At 44.1% G+C, this 21,515-nt stretch overlaps 1 long non-coding RNA gene across 1 annotated transcript in view; it reads left to right on the top strand.

Moving 5' to 3' along the window:
• Window positions 1-16,914, top strand: part of LOC125633806 (uncharacterized) — a 59,218-nt gene extending 42,304 nt beyond the window's left edge. The window contains exon 4 of the long non-coding RNA XR_007355714.2: window positions 16,467-16,914. This is a non-coding gene — a long non-coding RNA (uncharacterized LOC125633806). The remainder of the gene's footprint in view (window positions 1-16,466) is intronic.
• Window positions 16,915-21,515: the final 4,601 nt, after the last annotated feature.

The following is a 21,515-nucleotide window of genomic DNA, read 5'->3' as shown; positions in this document are numbered from 1 at the left end:
TGATAGTGTGGCTGATGTTATTAGGCCCTATGATGGTGTCCCCTGAATAGATATGTGGGCACAATTGGCAACGGGCTTTGTTGCAAGGATAAGTTCCTGGGTTAGTGGTTCTGTTGTGTGGAATGTGGTTGTTGGTGAGTATTTGCTTCAGGTTGCGGGGCCGTCTGTAGGCAAGGACTGACCTGTCTCCCAAGACTTGTGAGAGTGTTGGGTCATCCTTTAGGATAGGTTGTAGATCCTTAATAATGCGTTGGAGGGGTTTTAGTTGGGGGCTGAAGGTGACTGCTAGTGGCGTTCTGTTATTTTCTTTGTTAGGCCTGTCCTGTAGTAGGTAACTTCTGGGAACTCTTCTGGCTCTATCAATCTGTTTCTTTACTTCTGTAGGTGGGTATTGTAGTTGTAAGAAAGCTTGACAGAGATCTTGTAGGTGTTTGTCTCTGTCTGAGGGGTTGGAGCAAATGCAGTTGTATTGCAGAGCTTGGCTGTAGACGATGGATCGTGTGGTGTGGTCAGGGTGAAAGCTGGAGGCATCAACTGCATGAAAAAACTTGTACAGATACAGACAGACATCATCTTCCTTTCCAAATGCAAACAGATGGACATCGTACCAAAAGGACTGAAGGTAAAAAATCTATTACAATCTACATACCACACAGACTATGCTGACAGCTTGTGCCACATGCTCTCAAAGAAACTGCGGAATCACCTGATCAAGATCCTCTACAGCAAACAGGGAAAGATTAAGAATGAGCTCTCAAAAATGGATACTCTCATAAAAAACCAACCTTCCACACAAACTTCCTCGTGGCTGGATTTTACTAAAACTAGACAAGCCATTTACAACGCACACTTTGCTTCTCTACAAAAGAAAAAGGACACTAAACTTTCTAAACTACTACATGCTACAAGGGGCCACAGCAATGGTTCCCTCACCCCACCTAGCAATATTGTTAACCTATCCAACTATACTCTCAGCCCAGCAGAAGCAGCTGTTCTATCTCGGGGCCTCTCCTTCTGCCCCTCCACCCCCACGAACATGGTACAGTTCTGTGGTGACCTAGAATCCTATTTTCGACGTCTCCGACTCAAGGAATATTTCCAAAATACCTCTGAACAACATACTAATCCACAGAGGTCTCCCTACCAACACTACAGAAAGAGGGATTCTAGATGGACTCCTCCTGAAGGTCGAAACAGCAGACTGGACTTCTACATAGAGTGCTTCCGCCGACGTGCACGGGCTGAAATTGTGGAAAAGCAGCATCACTTGCCCCATAACCTCAGCCATGCGGAACGCAATGCCATCCACAGCCTCAGAAACAACTCTGACATCATAATCAAAAAGGCTGACAAAGGAGGTGCTGTTGTCATCATGAATAGGTCGGAATATGAACAAGAGGCTGCTCGGCAGCTCTCCAACACGAGTTTCTACAAGCCATTACCCTATGATCCCACTGAGAGTTACCAAAAGCAACTACAGCATTTGCTCAAGAAACTTCCTGAAAAAGCACAAGATCAAATCCGCACAGACACACCCCTGGAACCCCAACCTGGGATATTCTATCTACTACCCAAGATCCATAAACCTGGAAATCCTGGGCGCCCCATCATCTCAGGCATTGGCACCCTGACAGCAGGATTGTCTGGCTATGTAGACTCCCTCCTCAGGCCCTACGCTACCAGCACTCCCAGCTACCTTCGAGACACCACTGACTTCCTGAGGAAACTTCAATCCATCGGTGATCTTCCTGATAACACCATCCTGGCTACTATGGATGTAGAAGCCCTCTACACCAACATTCCACACAAAGATGGACTACAAGCCGTCAAGAACACTATCCCCGATAATGTCACGGCTAACCTGGTGGCTGAACTTTGTGACTTTGTCCTTACCCATAACTATTTCACATTTGGGGACAATGTATACCTTCAGATCAGCGGCACTGCTATGGGTACCCGCATGGCCCCACAGTATGCCAACATTTTTATGGCTGATTTAGAACAACGCTTCCTCAGCTCTCGTCCCCTAAAGCCCCTACTCTACTTGCGCTATATTGATGACATCTTCATCATCTGGACCCATGGAAAAGAAGCCCTTGAGGAATTCCACCATGATTTCAACAATTTCCATCCCACCACCAACCTCAGCCTGGTCCAGTCCACATAAGAGATCCACTTCCTGGACACTACAGTGCTAATAAACAATGGCCACATAAACACCACCCTATACCGGAAACCTACTGACCGCTATTCCTACCTGCATGCCTCCAGCTTTCACCCTGACCACACCACACGATCCATCGTCTACAGCCAAGCTCTGCGATACAACCGCATTTGCTCCAACCCCTCAGACAGAGACAAACACCTACAAGATCTCTGTCAAGCTTTCTTACAACTACAATACCCACCTACAGAAGTAAAGAAACAGATTGATAGAGCCAGAAGAGTTCCCAGAAGTTACCTACTACAGGACAGGCCTAACAAAGAAAATAACAGAACGCCACTAGCGGTCACCTTCAGCCCCCAACTAAAACCCCTCCAACGCATTATTAAGGATCTACAACCTATCCTAAAGGATGACCCAACACTCTCACAAGTCTTGGGAGACAGGTCAGTCCTTGCCTACAGACAGCCCCGCAACCTGAAGCAAATACTCACCAACAACCACATTCCACACAACAGAACCACTAACCCAGGAACTTATCCTTGCAACAAAGCCCGTTGCCAATTGTGCCCACATATCTATTCAGGGGACACCATCATAGGGCCTAATAACATCAGCCACACTATCAGAGGCTCGTTCACCTGCACATCCACCAATGTGATATATGCCATCATGTGCCAGCAATGCCCCTCTGCCATGTACATTGGTCAAACTGGACAGTCTCTACGTAAAAGAATAAATGGACACAAATCAGATGTCAAGAATTATAACATTCATAAACCAGTCGGAGAACACTTCAATCTCTCTGGTCACGCAATCACAGACATGAAGGTCGCTATCTTAAAACAAAAAAACTTCAAATCCAGACTCCAGCGAGAAACTGCTGAATTGGAATTCATTTGCAAATTGGATACTATTAATTTAGGCTTAAATAGAGACTGGGAGTGGCTAAGTCATTATGCAAGGTAGCCTGTTTCCTCTTGTTTTTTCCTACCCCCCCCCCCCCCAGATGTTCTGGTTTAACTTGGATTTAAACCTGGAGAGTGGTCAGTTTAGATGAGCTATTACCAGCAGGAGAGTGAGTTTGTGTGTGTATGGGGGTGGGGGGGATGTGAGAAAACCTGGATTGGTGCAGGAAATAGCCCGACTTGATTATGTAAAGAGTTGTCACTTTGGATGGGCTAGCACCAGCAGGAGAGTGAATTTGTGTGGGGGGGTGGAGGGTGAGAAAACCTGGATTTGTGCTGGAAATGGCCCACCTGATGATCACTTTAGATAAGCTATTACCAGCAGGACAGTGGGGTGGGAGGAGGTATTGTTTCATATTCTCTGTGTATATATAAAGTCTGCTGCAGTTTCCACGGTATACATCTGATGAAGTGAGCTGTAGCTCACGAAAGCTCATGCTCAAATAAATTGGTTAGTCTCTAAGGTGCCACAAGTACTCCTTTTCTTTTAATCAGAATATAAAAGTTAAACAAGGAAACTACAAGGCAGTATTTAAAGCTGTCAGTGAAAATGTGTTTAAAAGCAACAGTCTAAGTAAAATCTCCAGGAAACGCAACCTGTTTGAAATTAATTTACAAAAGAGTATTTTAAAGGACCACATTACATTTATTCAAATTAAATTTTAATGATTTACCCTATCTTTCCTTACATGAATGTACGCTGGAGCAAGGGAATTTTAACTAATTTACAATTCTATTGCAGTTCTCTATGTGCAAACCAGCAGTGAAATTCCAGAAACTATCCTCACTTGGATCCTGCAGCAATGTAAAGTCTATCAGCAGCACAAGAAAGTATCTGTCTTTCTAGAAATATACAATGGTCAGTCGGGAGTTTTACCATTGTCTCCCATGCTCTGTTGCTATGACATAGCTTCTTCTCTGACATGCAGGTTGTTGCACTTTACAGTTTCCTGCCATGTGCTACCCATTAGCATGACCTTGTTTTCTAATAGTAATTTTTCTGGTCCCCTATTGTTTCTTCAAGGATAAGCATTTTCTGATCCCTTCCATTTCTTTGGGTTACTGAAGCACTGAGTTCAGTCTTTCACAATTTTGTGGCTAAAGGAAGATTAACACAGAATAATTCATTTGGCTGTTTTTTGCCATTCCCAACTGTGACGGGATCCTCGGGGTGCCCCCTGATGGCTCTCCAGCCTGGGCTGTCTCTCACAATGCCTTGCTCGTGACCAGCAGCAAATCCTTCCAGGTGCTGTTATCACTCAGCACAACTGCATGTGGAGACCCACACCCAGCTCGATTGCATGAATGCTCCCAGAGCCACTCATGCATCATACAGAGAGAGGCACCGGAGCCAAATCCCCCCAGCTCCCAGCACTGTATCTCAGGAATATACCATCTTACACTGCTGAAGACAATAAGCACAAATTTATTAATTGGTTCACCACTTCATCAATAGAAAGTGGATATACACCAGCCTTTGCAAACCTGAGCAGTTTTGCCACACCCCATACAAACTCACTGGTAAAGATAAACAGTTAAACAAATGACTACAAAAAGATAAATTTTAAGTGACATGCAAAAAAATCAGAGTTAGTTACCAAAATAAAATAAAATATAAGCACACAATCTAAACTCTCAACCCTGTTAGACTGGGCAACATCTAGATTAAGCAGTTTTTCTAATCCCACTGGATATTGCAGTTCATAGTACAGATTTCACCCTTGAAGCCTGAGCCAGTCTCCTCTGGTGGAGTCTTCAGTCTACTCAGTGTCCTTGTTGCTTGCAGTATAGGTGGGGGCAGGAGAAAGACAAAGCATGGGCCTGCTGTGTTCTGTTTTATATCCTCAGTCCTATGCGCTTGGAGAATACAAGTCCAGGCATGTCTGGTGGGCATTGCTGAGTCTCCAGGCAAGGTTGAGCAATTCTTCTGGTGTGGCCTCATGCAGGTGAGTCATTGCATTGTAGTTCCCTTGCTGGACAATGGCTACCTCCCTTGTCATTGTTCTGTACAGCTATTATCTGGGTGCCTCCCAAACCCACAGCATATTTAAGGGCTTGGCTACATTTGCGAGTTACAGTGCAATAAAGGAGCCCCAGGCGCCCTAGCTCACTCCCTGTCCACACTGACAAGGCACGTAGAGTGCTCTGTCTCCGCGGCTACAGCGCTGCTGGTACTCCACGTTGGCGAGTGGAATAATGTTTGCTGCACCACCACTGGAGTGCTACGGCGCCAGTGTGGACGCCCTGGTCTGTTATTGCGCTGTGATCGGCCTCCAGAAGTATCCCACAATGCCTGTTCTAGCCACTCTGGTCATCACTTTGAACTCTACTGCCCTGCCCTAAGGTAACCAACAGTCAGACCCACCCTTTAAATTCTCTGGGAATTTTGAAAATCCCCTTCCTGTTTGCTCAGCCAGGCGTGGAGTGCTCTCAGCGAATCTTTCCAGGTGACCATGCCTCCAGGTGACCATGCCTTCACGCGCCAGGAGATCCCCAGTATGGAGCAATGGCGAGGTGCTGGACCTCATCAGTGTTTGGGGGGAGGAAGCTGTCCAGTCCCATCTGTGCTCCAGCCGCAGGAATTACGATATCTTCGGGCACATATCAAGGGCCATGCTGGAAAGGGGCCTGGACCAGGACGCACTGAAGTGCAGGGTTCAAGTGAAGGAGCTGTGGAATGCCTACCTCAAAGCAGAAGAGGCAAACAGCAGCTCCGGTGCTGCCCCTGCGACCTGCCGTTTTTACAAAGAACTGGACGCGATACTTGGGAACAACCCCACCTCCATGCTGAGTACCACCATGGACACCTCAGAGGCCAGTGCAACAAGGCAGGAGGAGGAGGAGCAGCAGCAAAGCGGGAGTGAGGGTGCTCTGGTGGAGGAAGACACCCTGGAATCTCTAGATGCATGCAGCCAGGAGCTGTTCTCAATCCAGGAGGAAGGTAGCCAGTCACGGCGGCTGGTGCTTGGGGAAGGACAAACACCAGAGGAGGTTCCTGGTAAGCAGCTTTTATTTTGGGAAGGAAGTTATTCGGTGTAGGCTCTTGGGGCGAGGAGGGTTAGGGCTGCATGCATGCCTAGATGCGGAATAGGGCGTTGACGTGCTCTCTCACATCGCGGTAATCGGCCTCAGTGATCTCTTCAAAGGTCTCAGCCAGAACTTGGGCAACGCTCTTGCACGGGTTTTTCAGGAGAGTCACTGTTGTCCTCATCCCAGTAAGGCTAACTTGTCCGCACCACTGTGCCGTGAGGGGCGGGGGGACCATTGCTGCACACAGGCAAGCTACATATGGGCCAGGGCAGAAGCCGCATTGCAGTAAAAGACCCTCCCTTGCTTCCCTGGTCACCCTCAGCAGCGAGATATCTTCCAGGACGAACTCCTGTGGAAAATGTGGGGACAGTGTTCAGTATAGGGGCTCCCTGCCGCTGTTGGCTCTCCTGAAGGTACAGAAACCCAGAGGACAGTACAGCCGTGAAACAATCAGTCATGCTTGACCCTGTGCTTACTCACCATTTTGGGGGTCCTGTGGGTTGTGTGTGCTTGCTTTGGGCCAGGCAAATTATGCTATTCTGTAGACTGTGCTTGCCCTTGAGTACGGGGGAATCATTGCTCTGTCTGGTGTGAACAATGTTGCCTCTGTTAAGTGTTGCATTTTGCCTTTACAGATGCAACCTTGAGATCTCAGCCATCAGAGGAGTGAAGTTTTGGAATAGCCTTCCGAGGGAAGTAGTGGGGACAAAAGATCTATCTTGCTTTAAGATTAAACTCGATAAGTTTATGGAGGAGATGGTATGATGGGATAACATGGTTTTGGTAATTAAATATTCATGGTAAATAGGCCCAATGGCCTGTGATGGGTTTTTAGATGGGGTAAGATCCAAGTTACCCGGGAAGGAATTTTCTGTAGTATCTGGCTGATGAATCTTGCCCATATGCTCAGGGTTTAGCTGATCGCCATATTTGGGGTCGGGAAGGAATTTTCCTCCAGGGCAGATTGGAAGGCCCTGGAGGTTTTTCGCCTTCCTCTGTAGCATGGGGCACGGGTCACTTGCTGGAGGATTCTCTGCTCCTTGAGGTCTTCAAACTACAATTTGGGGACTTCAATAGCACAGATATAGATGTGAGGTCTTTTTTAGGAGTGGTGGGTGAAATTCTGTGGCCTGCATTGTGCAGGAGGTCAGACTAGATGATCATAATGGTCCCTTCTGGCCTAAATATCTATGAATCTATGAATCTATGAATCTATGAATCTCAGCCATCTGTGTTATCAACGGCCGAGAGGCTGCAAAGAATCAGGAAGAAGCCACGTAGAAGCAAAGAGGACATGCTGCATGAAGTCATGCAACATTCAACTAATGAAAATAAAAAAGTGCAGGAGTGGCAGGAGAGTGAAAGGAGGGTCTTCCAGCAGAATGCGGATCGCTGGCACAAAAGCACAGAGCGGCTGATAAGCATCATGGAGCGCCAAGCGGACTTGATCCGGGTGCTTGTAGCCATGCAGGCGGAGCACTACCACCCCACAGCTCTTGCCCCAAAACTCTTTCCTTTGTGCCACCATGTCACCTCCAAACCACTTTCCCCAACATCTGAGTGCTTACCGCCACCTGCTGCCTCCAACACCTGTAGCTTCACCACCCAGTTGTGAAAACTACAACCCTGCGCACTGCACTCAACCCCCATCACCATGCAGTGAAGCCATCCTGAAGTGCAGCACGCATTGCACAGCACTCCAGACAGGACATACGCAAAACTGTGATTGTACTGTTCCCCACCCCACCACATCTCACCTCCTTGCCCTTTGTGTTTCCCAAGCAGTTGTGTTGTGTTTCTTTTCAATAAACTGATTTTTTTGGCTTTGAAAACATTCTTTATTATTGCATAATGTAAAAGAAACCTTAGCCCAGGAAAGCAACAGGCACTGCAAGTCAGAGTATCATACATAGCAAACACAGATTCCTACTGCACTTCACTCCCGTGCAGGACACCACACCAGACATAACTGTTGGCTTTCAGCCTCATATTGCTCCCTCAAGGCATCCCTAATCCTTGCAGCCCCGTGCTGGGGCCCTCTAATAGCCCTGCTCTCTGGCTGTTCAAATTCAGCCTCCAGCTGTTGAACCTCCGAGTTCCATGCCTGAGTGAATCTTTCACCCTTCCCTTCACAAATGTTATGGAGGGTACAGCACGCGGATATAACCGTGGAGATGCTGTTATCGGCCAGGTCCAGCTTTCCAAATAGAGTGCACCAGCGACCCTTTAAACGGCCAAAAGCACACTCCACAGTCATTCTGCACCGGCTCAGCCTGTTGTTGAATCACTCCTTGCTGCTGTCAAGGCTCCCTGAGCCACGGCATCAAAGGGTAAGTGGGGTCTCCAAGGATCACAGTGGGCATTTCGACTTCCCCTACGGTGATCTTCTGGTCTGGGAAAAAAGTCCCAGCTTGCCGCTTCCTGAACAGGCCAGTGTTACAAAAGATGTGTGCGTCATGCACCTTTCCCGGCCAGCCTGTGTTAATGTCAATAAAACACCCACGGTGATCCACAAGCGTCTGGAGAACCATAGAGAAATAGCCCTTCCGATTAACGTACTCAGAGGCTAGATGGGCTGGTGCCAGAATTGGAATATGTGTCCCACCTGTTGCCCCTCCACAGTTAGGGAAACCCATTTGTGCAAAGCCAGTCACAATGTCATGCACGTTACCCAGAGTCACGGTTCTTCTGAGCAGGATGTGACTAATGGCCCTGCAAACTTGCATCAACACGATTCCAGCAGTCGACTTCCCCACTCCAAACTGGTTAGCGACTAATTGGTAGCTGTCTGGAGTTGCCAGCTTCCAGATTGCAATAGCCACCTGTGATCCCACCACTCAGTGCTTGTTTCCTGAGCCCAAAAGCGGCGTTCCACAGTAGTGAGCATGTCCGTGAATGCCACAAGCAAACTCATGTCGTTTGCATTACTCGAGTCGATATCATCATCGGAGTCCTCACTGTCACTTTGGATCTTAAGGAATAATTCGACTGCCAAAAGTGATGCGCTGGCAAGACTCATTAGCATATTCCTCAGCAGTTCGGGCTCTGTTCCCGCAGACCAATAGGGAAGACAGCGCGTAGTACAAAAACTGTTGAAAGATGGTGCCAAATATGGACGGAAGCAAAGGGAAAGCTGGGATGCGAACCGATGCATCACGGGGCTTTGGGACAGGACCCAGAATGCCCTGCACTCCCCGCCCCTTCCCACAAGCCACAGCACCAGAATGGGAAGAGGTGCTCTGTGGGATAGCTGCCCACAATGCACCACTCCCAATGCCGCTGCAAGTGCCGCAAATGTGGACACACCAGTGCGCTTGCAGCTGTCAGTGTGGACAGACTGCAGAGCTTTCCCTACTGCTTTGTACGAAGGCAGGTTTAACTCACAGCGCTCTGCATCTGCAGGTGTAGCCATGCCCTTAGTGAAAACCATACAACACAATCTCATAACTTCATATGCACTAAAGATATACATATTTAGATAGAACATTGACTTTCAGCCGATCATAACCTTTTCTCTGATATCTCACACAGCATGCTTTATAGGCAATATCACAATTATATACAGATGAGGAATATGGAGGTTACAGGGTGCTCCCCCAAGGTACAGAATATCACACCAACTACTTCCCGCAAAAGAACAGATGCAAAAGAGTGGGAGGTGGTTGCACACTCCAGTACATAACACAGATGTGAAAGTGACACCTGCTATCTTGAGCACTTTTACTTTATGTCTCCATTTACCCTCATCAATGGGGTAACATTTGGAAAGTATGGCTTTACTTACCTCTTGGCCATCACTCTCTGAATATCTGAAGCATATGAGATCCTCATCAAAAGCTAAACCAGTGCTTTCCTGCGGTCTCCTTTCAATGGCTCATTACTTTTCCACACTGACCCCACTTTCGGAAAGGTGTGAATAAATTGGAGAGAATCCAGAGGAGAGCAACAAAAATGATAAAAGGTTTAGAAAACTTGACCTTTGAGGAAAGGTTAAAAAAATGGGCCTGTTTAGTCTTGAGAAGAGAAGACTGGGGGGCTTATAACAGTTTTCAGATATGTTAAGACATCTGCAGCAAGAAAGATTTAAGTTGGACACATTAGAAAAATAATCAAACTAAAAGGGTAGTTGAGTTCTGGAATAGGCTTACAAGGGAGACTGTGGAATCCCCATCATTGGAGGTTTTTTGGAACAGGTTAAACAAACACCTGTTAAGGATGGTCTAAGTTAACTTGGTCCTGCATCAGCAGGGGGGATGGACTTGATAACCACTCCTGGTCTCTTCCAGCCCTACATTTCTGTGATTACCTTGGTTTCAAACAAGATAAGTTACCCTGATACAAATTATGCTGCACTGTGTCTACACTAGCCATTTGCACTGGTGCAGGTGTACTGGGTGGTAAAAATCCAGGTACAGAGAAGGCCTAAGACTATTAGGGAATCCACCCTTTGCCGCAACGTGAGAGAGCAGGAGTCTTGGAGATGGCTAAACTGCTAGCCACAGATGAGTATCAAGATCTGGCCTACTGACTGCTTCTCTAAATTGCTTTGGGAAGGACTTATGAGAATAGCTCCACAAGGTGGAAATGCTGACTAATCAGTTTCTGTGGGGATAATTTTTCTTCACATTTGAACCATGTATTTTGCTTCCCTTGGTTTCATGGTAGAATTTGGACTATTCTAACTGAAGCAACACAAGGAGGCTGAAATGAATATATTGGAAGTGTATGATCTAAGTGAGAGAAAACATGCTCAGCATCAGTTTATGAACAGTGAATAGGCTTCAGCAAAAGAGCAGGTAGTATTATAGGACACCTAGGCAAAGGACTGACTGCCAATCCTTGCGTTGCACTGCTGAGTATGTTCATTCCATTCAACCCTGTATCAGAAGAGGTGGAAACAATATTTTTTTTACAAAAATTTAAACAGGCTGCAGAAAGTTTCTTGATCTCCACATTGTGATAAAACTAGGTTCACAATTCCAGGGCTTACACGGACTTAAATCACTCTGCACTGCATTGTGCAGCAATTTGTAATGATGTCAGAAGGGCAAAGGGAGGGAATACTTGTAAAAGCAGATTGGCAAGAGGAGAACAAGCCAGGTTATAATAGTCTCCCTAGCCCGTTATGGGTGAATTAGTCAATCCACAAGCCTTGTTTTTGCTGTGGGTTCTGGTTTCCTTTAATTTTCTGTTTCTAAGCACTGTCCACATGGTCCCTGTTTCGTTGCTGGAATGTAACTGCCTCTCTTCCCCACAAGACTTGACACAAAGGTTTTATGGAACTGAATAAGAGAGGGCAACAGGTGAGTCAGGCAGGAGAGGAAGGAGAGCAAGGGTGGATGAAAGGGTTCCAGGTAGGTAGTATGACTGTGGGGATGACTGTGGAACAGATGGTCTGAAGCCACCAGGAGAGCCAGTTGGAGGTATGAGAGGAGGCAGTAGGGCTCATTAGAGTGAAGGTGGTGCTGTGGATATAGCAAGGGGTGGGGTTTGTGGTGTAGAGAGGCATTTTGAAAGGAGGCTGTGTAGTGGTGGTTGGTCCATTGAGCCGGGGTGATTTGAAGGTGGCAGGGGTCTTCCGTGACCGCACTACTGATTCTTGGCATCAGCTGCTGCTGCTTAGTCAAACTTCCACTGACTTCACTGAGAGTTTGCCTGAGAAGGGCTGATTAAGGATTTGCTTCTATGCACAAAAATGTGTGTCACTCATTGCTCCAGTAACCTTGACAGATGAATCTGTCAATTTATCTTCATGAATCCCTATTTAAGTAAAGTTTGGCCACTACCCTCGAGACTTTATCAACTTCCTTTGCCTCTGTGCATGACTTTCACCACAATTATTTTAGGCCCTGAGGGACAGGAATTCATATTTATTTAATATAATTTATAACAAAAGCATAATATACAAATCAAAGAACTTTGTGTCTCAGTTTATTTAGAGTCTAGAAATCCAAATCCCCACAGGAAAAAAAAAGAGGGATTCAGAAAGAAATAGGGAACAAAGCTGAAGGAAAATTAAATCCCTAAATAATTTAATTGATTTCATTTTTTTTCTTTTTACTTCTCAAAGTTAGCAGCAACCTTCTAGGCATGTCTGTTACTGGGAGCATTGACATGAATATAGAAGGAAATCCAGGATTTAGTAATGAGAAACGCTGCTTTGAAATTCTACAACTGCACAGCAGTTCCCTTCCAATAGGAAATCACAGGATGGGCTGGATCCACGGTGCTGCACCAACACCCAGCTGTACAAAGTGAGGGAGGGAGCTGAAGGTCAGCCTCACTGCTACAACTGACTCAGAGCTCCCCAGGAATACCCTACAGTCTTCTATCAGGACATTTACCCTGAACTCCCACTGTCCAGCTCCACCTCTACTTGAGTGAATTTGATTGGAGGTAAAATTTTCCAAAGTGTTTAAGTCCCATTTTGAAAAGTGACTTTAGTGATACAAAGGATCCTGAGTCCCATTGACTTTCATTGAGACTCGGGATAAATTTTTCAAAAGTCATGCAGGCATTTGGGAACCTAACTCTCACTGAAAGTTAACAAAACAAGTTACTGAAGCATTTTTGAGAAAGGTTTCAGAGTAGCAGCCGTGTTAGTCTGTATTCGCAAAAAGAAAAGGAGTACTTGTGGCACCTTAGAGACTAACCAATTTATTTGAGCATAAGCTTTCGTGAGCTACAGCTCACTTCATCGGATAAATAAATTTGTTAGTCTCTGAGGTGCCACAAGTACTCCTTTTCTTTTTCTTTTTGAGAAAGTTACCTTGCTTCTGTTGTGCCAGCCTTCTCATTGCCAAGTGCCTTGGGTTTCGGGGCACAGATGCTCCTTTTCATTCACCTTTGGCAGATCTTCTTTGGACTTTAAGTTTCTCTGTCAAACACTGCTAATGCCCAGTTATGAAGCACTCAGACAGAACTAATAAAAAAAACAGGTCATGATGGCTGATGTCAAGATGAGGAACCTGCCCCTTGCTCAAACTTTAACCAAAGAATCTTAAATACACAGTCAGCAATTTTACCACGAGTTACAGAAGTATCAGTAGCATTGGCACTTACATAATCTTTTCAGACATGTTGAGGATGAGTCCATTATATATCATCCCTGCAACATGGAGGCGGGGGAGGGGGGAGGGGGAAGAGCACTAATGTAGAGAGATCCAGACTTTGACCAACCAGGGAGGCCAGGTTGCAGTTTTCCAAGAATACAAAGGCTGCCCCTGCTGTAACAAGTATAAAAAAAGAACAGATTGCAGCATGTATTTGGAGATACAGCCTGCAGAGTTGACTGGTCATAGCGTGAAATGCTCTCTCTTGATCAAGATGGAGCACTGCATGTGCGGACTTATGTTTTCTCTGGACTGCACCTCTATTAAAAAGAAAGGTGCCTGTGGGCTATATTATAGAACTCCAATACACCACACTTGGTATATAAATTGCACTTTGGGTTTCACTGCTCTAGAGTCAAACTAGCCCAATAAATCTTGCATTGTTTGTTTAAGGGTGTCATAAATATAAAGGGTATAATAGAATATCAGGGTTGGAAGGGACCTCAGGAGGTCATCTAATCTAAGCCTCTGCTCAAAGCAGGACCGATCCTCAATTAAAATCATCCCAGCCAGGACTTTGTCAAGCCTGACCTTAAAAACTTCTAAGGAAGGAGATTCCACCACCTCCCTAGGTAACGCGTTCCGTGTTTCACCACCCTCCTAGTGAAAAAGTTTTTCCTAATATCCAACCTAAATCTCCCCCACTGCAACTTGAGACCATTACTCCTTGTTCTGTCATCTGCTATCACTGAGAACAGTCTAGATCCATCCTCTTTGGAACCCCCTTTCAGGTAGTTGAAAGCAGCTATCAAATCCCCCCTCATTCTTCTCTTCCGCAGACGAAACATCCCCAGTTCCCTCAGCCTCTCCTCATAACTCATGTGTTCCAGTCCCCTAATCATTTTTGTTGCCCTCTGCTGGACTCTTTCCAATTTTTCCACATCCTTCTTGTAGCGTGAGGCCCAAAACTGGACACAGTACTCCAGATGAGGCCTCACCAGTGTCGAATAGAGGGGAACGATCACGTCCCTCGATCTGCTGGCAATGCCCCTACTTATACATCCCAAAATGCCATTGGCCTTCTTGGCAACAAGGGCACACTGTTAACTCATATCCAGCTTCTCGTCCACTGTAACCCCTAGGTCCTTTTCTGCAGAACTGCTTCCTAACCATTCGGTCCCTAGTCTGTAGCGGTGCATTGGATTCTTCCGTCCTAAGTGCAGGACTCTGCACTTGTCCTTGTTGAACCTCATCAGATTTCTTTTGGCCCAATCCTCCAATTTATCTAGGTCCCTCTGTATCCTATTCCTACCCTCCAGCATATCTACCTCTCCCTCCAGTTTAGTGTCATCTGCAAACTTGCTGAGGGTGCAATCCACACCATCCTCCAGATCATTTATGAAGATATTGAACAAAACCGGCCCCAGAACCGACCCTTGGGGCACTCCACTTGCTACCGGCTGCCAACTAGACATGGAGCCATTGATCACTACCCGTTGAGCCCGACAATCTAGCCAGCTTTCTAAAGGGTAACCACCTTTCTGTATACAGTGCTATAAAATCCCTCCTGGCCAGAGGCAACATCCTGTTACCTGTAGAGGGTTAAGAAGCTCAGCTAACCTGGCTGGCACCTGACCCAAAGGTCCAATAAGGGGACAAGATACTTTCAAATCTTGGGAGGGGGGCGGGGGAGGAGTAGAGGAGAAGGCTTTTGTTTGTGCTCTTTGTTTATGTGGTTGTTCTCTCTTGGGACTGAGGGGCGCCAGACAGAAATCCATCTTCTCCAACTCATCCTAATCCAAGTCTCCAATATTGCAACCAATATAGCTAAGCCAGGCAAGGCAGTTTAGTTTATCTTTTGTTTTATGTGAATTTTCCCTGTGTTAAGAGGGAGGTTTATTCCTGTTTTCTGTAACTAAGGTTTTGCCCAGAGGGAGATCCTCTGTGTTTTCAATCTGAATACCCTGTAAAGTATTTTCCATCCCGATTTTACAGAGATCATTTTTACCTTTTTTTTTTTTTAAATAAAATCTTTCAAGAACTGGACTGATTTTTTCCATTGTTCCAAGATCCAGGGGTTTGGGACTTTGATGATTTTGTAACAAATTGGTTAGGATATTATTCTCAAGCCTTCCCAGGAAAGGGGGTGTATAGGGCTTGGGGGATATTTTGGGAGAAGACATCTCCAAGTGCTCTCTTTCCCTGTTCTTTGTTTAAAACACTTGGTGGTGGCAGCATGCTGTTCAAGGACAAGGCAAAGTTCGTACCTTGGGGAAGTTTTTAACCTAAGCTGGTAAGAATAAGCTTAGGGGGTCTTTCATGTGGGTCCGCGCATCTGTACTCTAGAGTTCAGAGTGGGGAAGGAACCCTGACAAAGCGTGTAGGTGCAATCTTTTGGAAAGCTCAGATCTCTACCTTTTATGGAAAGTCACAAAGGCTAAGTAGAGCACAATATTTTGTCAAAGACAAGTCGTCACCACAATTCAAGCACTGATGTATTTCTGCTGTGACAATTTGTCTGTCTGAATACAAGATATTTGGTTGAAAAGAGCAATAATAAATTATGAAGATCTATCTGAAACAGCTTCACTGAATTATGTTTGTTCCTGGTGCTAAAATATGGAAAAATCTGCCTCATTTCTGTTGAAAAATGTTTTAAATTTATTATTTCTGTTTCCAGAACAGCTAATATCCCAGGGAGATGAATTGTCATTCCAATCAAATGTTGCTGTGCTACTGACTAGCTGATGGAGAATAAACCTACCAACAGAGGAAAAAAACTTTAAAAATACAACAAACATAAGAAAAAGCCAAAAGGAAAAATCAAATGAAAATCACAACTAACAAATGGGAACAAGTTCCCTATGCAAGAATATGGATATAGGGAAAAATCCACAAGCAAAAGTGTGGGAAAAGATAACCAAAATAATAGAAAATGTTGACCCAATAAAAAGAAATACTGATTTAGGAAGCATAAAATCAACCTATGGAATTCACCATCACAGGGAATCAATAAGTAGCATATTGTGGCTGAATTTAAATTAACATTGAATAGTTTTAAAACTACAAATAATATTTATAGGGACACAGGCTAAGTTAATAATAAGGTTAATCAAGGCTCCTACATTAGGACATAAATAGATCACTTATGAGGATCAGAAAGGTTTTTCCCCCACACACCTCTTATCAACTGCACTGTGAAATTGAAAACAACGTATTATGATTTTCTTTTTCCTGTTTGTTAATTATCAGATATTGGTGACAGCTGAAGCAAGATATCTGACCTGATAGACCTTGTGCCACAGAAAACACAGAGTCCTGGAAATTGATATGGATTGAAACCTATTCCTCACTGGAGCAATGTTTCTGTAAGACCACTAAAATTAATTTCAGTTTTGTACTTGAAAAAAAAAGGATGCTCTCATTTTGCCCACCTAAATTCTATGACATACGCAACTCTTTTGAATACTTTAATTTCTTCTATATGTCTTCATTCTACACATACTTGACATTTTATTTGTCTGAACTGTATACAAGATACTGTCTTTAGCCTCTTTTTCTCCCACTCCCGTTGATAATGGTTTTGTTTCCTCGAGTCTAAAAATGCCAACTGGAGACATTAAAATCATGTTGACTTGTGCTACTGAAAAACTACTGACAGGTAGGGGTGTGTTTTCAAAACAACACTGAAGAATTAGCGGAAAGAACAAGGAGTACTTGTTGCCCCTTAGAGACTAACAAATTTATTTGAGCATAAGCTTTTGTGGACTAAAACCCACTTCATCAGATGCATGCAGTGGAAAATACAGTAGGAAGATACTGGTATACATACACAAACACACACACACAGAGAACATGAAAAAAGGGTGTTGCCATACCTACTATAACAAGAGTGATCAGTTAAGGTGTGCTATTATCAGCAGGAAAAAGAAAACTTTTTGTAGCGATAATCAGGATGGCTCATTTCCAACAGTTGACAAGAAGGTGTGAGTAACAGTAGGGGGCAAAAATAAGCATGGGGAAATAGTGAAGAAACAGATTGACAGAGCCAGAAGAGTACCCAGAAGTCACCTACTACAGACCAGGCCCAACAAAGAAAGTAACAGAACGCCACTAGCCGTCACCTTCAGCACCCCAACTAAAACCTCTCCAGCGCATCATCAAGGATCTACAACCTATCCTGAAGGATGACCCATCACTCTCACAGATCTTGGGAGACAGGCCAGTCCTTGCTTACAGACAGCCCCCCAACCTGAAGAAAATACTCACCAGCAACCACACACCACACAACAGAACCACTAACCCAGGAACCTATCCTTGCAACAAAGCCCGTTGCCAACTGTGTTCACATATCTATTCAGGGGACACCATCATAGGGCCTAATCACATCAGCCACACTATCAGAGGCTCGTTCACCTGCACATCTACCAATGTGATATATGCCATCATGTGCCAGCAATGCCCCTCTGTCATGTACATTGGCCAAACCGGACAGTCTCTACGTAAAAGAATAAATGGACACAAATCAGACATCAAGAATTATCACATTCAAAAACCAGTTGGCGAACACTTCAGTCTCCCTGGTCACTCCATTACAGACCTAAAAGTGGTGGTAATGCAACAAAAAAACATCAAAACCAGACTAATGAGAAACTGCTGAATTGGAATTAATTTGCAAACTAGACACCATTAACTTAGGCTTGAATAAAGACTGGGAGTGGATGGGTCATTACACAAAGTAAAACTATTTCTCCATGCTTATTTTTCCCCCCATACTGTTACTCACACCTTCTTGTTAACTGTTGGAAATGGGCCATCCTGATTATCACTACAAAAGGTTTTTTTCTGCTCCTACTAATAGCTCACCTTAACTGATCACTCTCGTTATAGTGGGTATGGCAACACCCATTTCTTCATGTCTCTGTGTGTATATATATATCTTCCTACTGTTTTTTCCACTGCATGTATCCGATGAAGTGAGCTGTAGCTCACGAAAGCTTATGCTCAAATAAATTTGTTAGTCTCTAAGGTGCTACACGTACTCCTCGTTCTTTTTGCTGATACAGACTAACACGGCTACCACTCTGAAACCGATTGAAGAATTAATGTCACAGAATAGCATGCTGCAGAGGAGCTCAGAAATTTTACATAGTGAGCATGCAGACCATTTCCTCCCACATTGGTGTTCAAGTTACACCTTTGTGACAACTGCAGCAATTGCTTACATGGGAAAGAAAAATTAGGAAGAATTCAAAATATTTTAAGCTTCTTTTAAAGCAATATAGCACATGCAAAGGAGAAGCTTAACTATGTGTCAGCCCACTTGCTGCCAACCACTACAGAGGGCTGCTGCTGATCCACAGACCAACTTACTATATTGTAATTACACAATTTCACATAGGGAGTTTGCCATGTTTTAAAGATAAAAATCTAGTGTTGCTTAATATATAACTTGTTTATGGTTGCAGTAATGATAGCTGTACAAATAGCTAGCTCTTGTAAAATGTTTTTTATCTGTAGATCTCAAAGCTCTGTCCATACTAGTACTCAGGTTTTACCTGTTCAGAGCAAGGTTTTGGACATGGTAGTAAACATGGCTGAGCCTTATCTGCACCAGTTCTCTCACTGTCAGCAGCTGAAAAACAGGAACTAGTGTAGACCCTGACACAATCAGCATTTTTATGCTTCGCTCAGCTGTTAGTTGCCTCTATGCATCTAAACCTAATGTTGTGAAACAGAGTTTGACCTGTTAAATAATATTGCAAGTATCCACTGTTCCAATATCCAGCTGCTGTGGGTTTCCTAGGCTGCTGGCTGTATTTCCAACCTGTATTTTTCTTACTTAAGTTGGCAGCAGTAGAGTGGGTGCAGAAAAGGATGCTCTGCACAGGGATGTGTAACTCTGTACACTGACTGGAATTCAAAAGTGAACTAGTGAGTTCTACAAAGGCATCATCAAAAAGCTGAAGTCACACACATGCTTGAAAACCACCTCATATTTGGCGGAGTATGTTTGTTCCATGCAAAAATCTTAAAATTAAATTATTGCTCTTATTTTTATGAAGCAAACTCTTTTAGGCTGCTCAACCATTTCTGCTAGTCTTATGGCTACTCTAGGCTGTGCTATTATGAGAAAGCTTGGCATTATGTTTGTGGAAATAGGACATGAAACCTCAGGACATGCCAGTGCTGTGTTGATAAGTAAAGGTAAGATGCTTGGTGCAAACTTTTCGCCTTTTTGCAAGGTGACTGCAGAATTCAAAGAGCACCATAAGAAAGCGCAGGCAATATAGTGTAGATCTGTCAGTAGTGAATGATGGGCAGATTGGCCTAAAAGTAGGACTACAAATTATGGGGGACATTTTCAAAGACACAAATGGGAGTTGGGTACCCTGGGTGATTTTGAAAATCTCCCTCTGTTTTTAATATAGAAGAACCCGCTTCTTTTGGTACAACACTAGCCAGAAGATCTTTTGTGTTAATTTAAGAGAGATTAACATTTTAGGTAACTGTAATGTGAAGACTTTAAGGACCACATTGTTCTATTGTGTCTGTACAACTCAGTGATAAAGAAATGCTTGTTTTGGAAAAGATTTTGACCTCATTAGTTTATGCAGCTGGTATGCTAATGAAAGAGCATGGAGAACTTATTTTTGGGAACTAATTAAAGGAGTTTGACTGCTCCATGGGTATTGCAAAACATGATGATTTTATAGCTTGATAATGCATCGGCTCACTCCCATGTACTGATGCTTAGAAATGTGAAGAGGCACTTTTTACTACTTCACACCACCTTCAAGACTAGGTCAAAGAACTCAAAATTAGATAGTGCTGTATCATTGCCAACAGTTGCAATACTGGGCCAAAGTCAAATACAATTTAATTGCTGGAGTAAAACAGTCATACAATGGTGAGTGCAAAAATAGTATAATTTCTATTGATTGGATATTCATAGAGGCTTGATTCTGATGTCACATGCACAGGTTTTACACCTATGTAATTTCACTGCATTGATTTCAGTGGCGCTATTCCCGATTTACATCGGCATGTGAGATCAGAATTATATCCCCTGTGAAAAAATGTACCCACCAGAAGAGGGTCAGTCATTTTGCCCACCCACTTAAAGTCAAATTGGTGCAAGTTACATATTTAAAATAAATTATGCTTAGTGAGAGTAGGACTTTACATTTTCATTAGATAATTTACCTTCATGAAACAGATCCTCAGGTAGGCTAAGTTTGTGATAGTTTGAGTGGCTTTGCTGAAGCAGTCACAATTCAATCCAACTGAGAATGTGTGTGGAGTTTTGGCCCAAAAGGAATATTTTTTTGGAAAAATTATTTGTATCTGAAAATGGAGATATATAATGGAAACAATTTTACAGACTTAATTAGAGCTTTTGCTTCACGAATATAATACAAAATATAGTTAACTGGATTGTGCAAGCCTAAGGTAATTGCTAGAGATATGGGAAAGTGATGAGGTGTGCAAGCCCAGTAGCCCTGCCTCTCTAGACCTGCAGAGCGTGCTCTAACTAGAGAGGAAGCTTAAATGCACTTCACTGAGGGGGAGGAAGACAGACCTACTGTGAGGGCTCCTGGACAAGGGTGCTGAAGAAGCCTCCCTGAGTGAAACAGGAGTTCATGCTGAAGGTTTGGTTATCTTTTCTTTTGTTATTTTGTATTGGACTGAGAGCCATGGAGGAGAGACAGATGGTAGGAAGTGACCCAGGAAAGGTAACTCTGGTGCCAGACATAGTTGACTTTCATAGGGCTCTGGGTCTGAGCCTGCTGGAGGGGCATAAGCCATATTCCAATCTCACTCCCCTTTTGATAAGAAGAGGGTGAGGACATTGCAACCTGAGAAGAAGCTAAACCTCAGGTGAGGAACTGGACTGAAAGGCCTTCCTGCTGACAGGTGATATTGTGTGCACTACCCACTAGACCACCTGGCCCTCCATTACATGGAGGATTCCACTAAGCGGGACTCATTTAATTTTGAAGCATGTAAAAAGAATTAACCTCATGCAATAAGAAAAGGTATTGTAAGTAAATACCAATCTTTAGAGAAACTTACACTATGAAGTGGAATGCTAACAAAGGACTAGGAGATGTAACATAATATCAAGGCAGGAGAATTTTACCAAACTGTTGCAAAATGTAAATATACTCCAGTGTTCACCTGCTTGTTTTGCTTAATATATTTAATTACAAGGATTTCCCTAAGGTAACAAATAGGCCTGCTTAATTTGATACTTTGAAGTCCAGTAAGTATTTTGACAATTATGTACAATCAGGACAG

The sequence above is a fragment of the Caretta caretta genome, chromosome 3 (assembly GCF_965140235.1).
Source record: "Caretta caretta isolate rCarCar2 chromosome 3, rCarCar1.hap1, whole genome shotgun sequence".
NCBI classification, from domain to species: domain Eukaryota; kingdom Metazoa; phylum Chordata; order Testudines; family Cheloniidae; genus Caretta; species Caretta caretta.
Note: the sequence above shows the minus strand (reverse complement) of the source record. Positions and strands in the feature narration are given on the sequence as shown.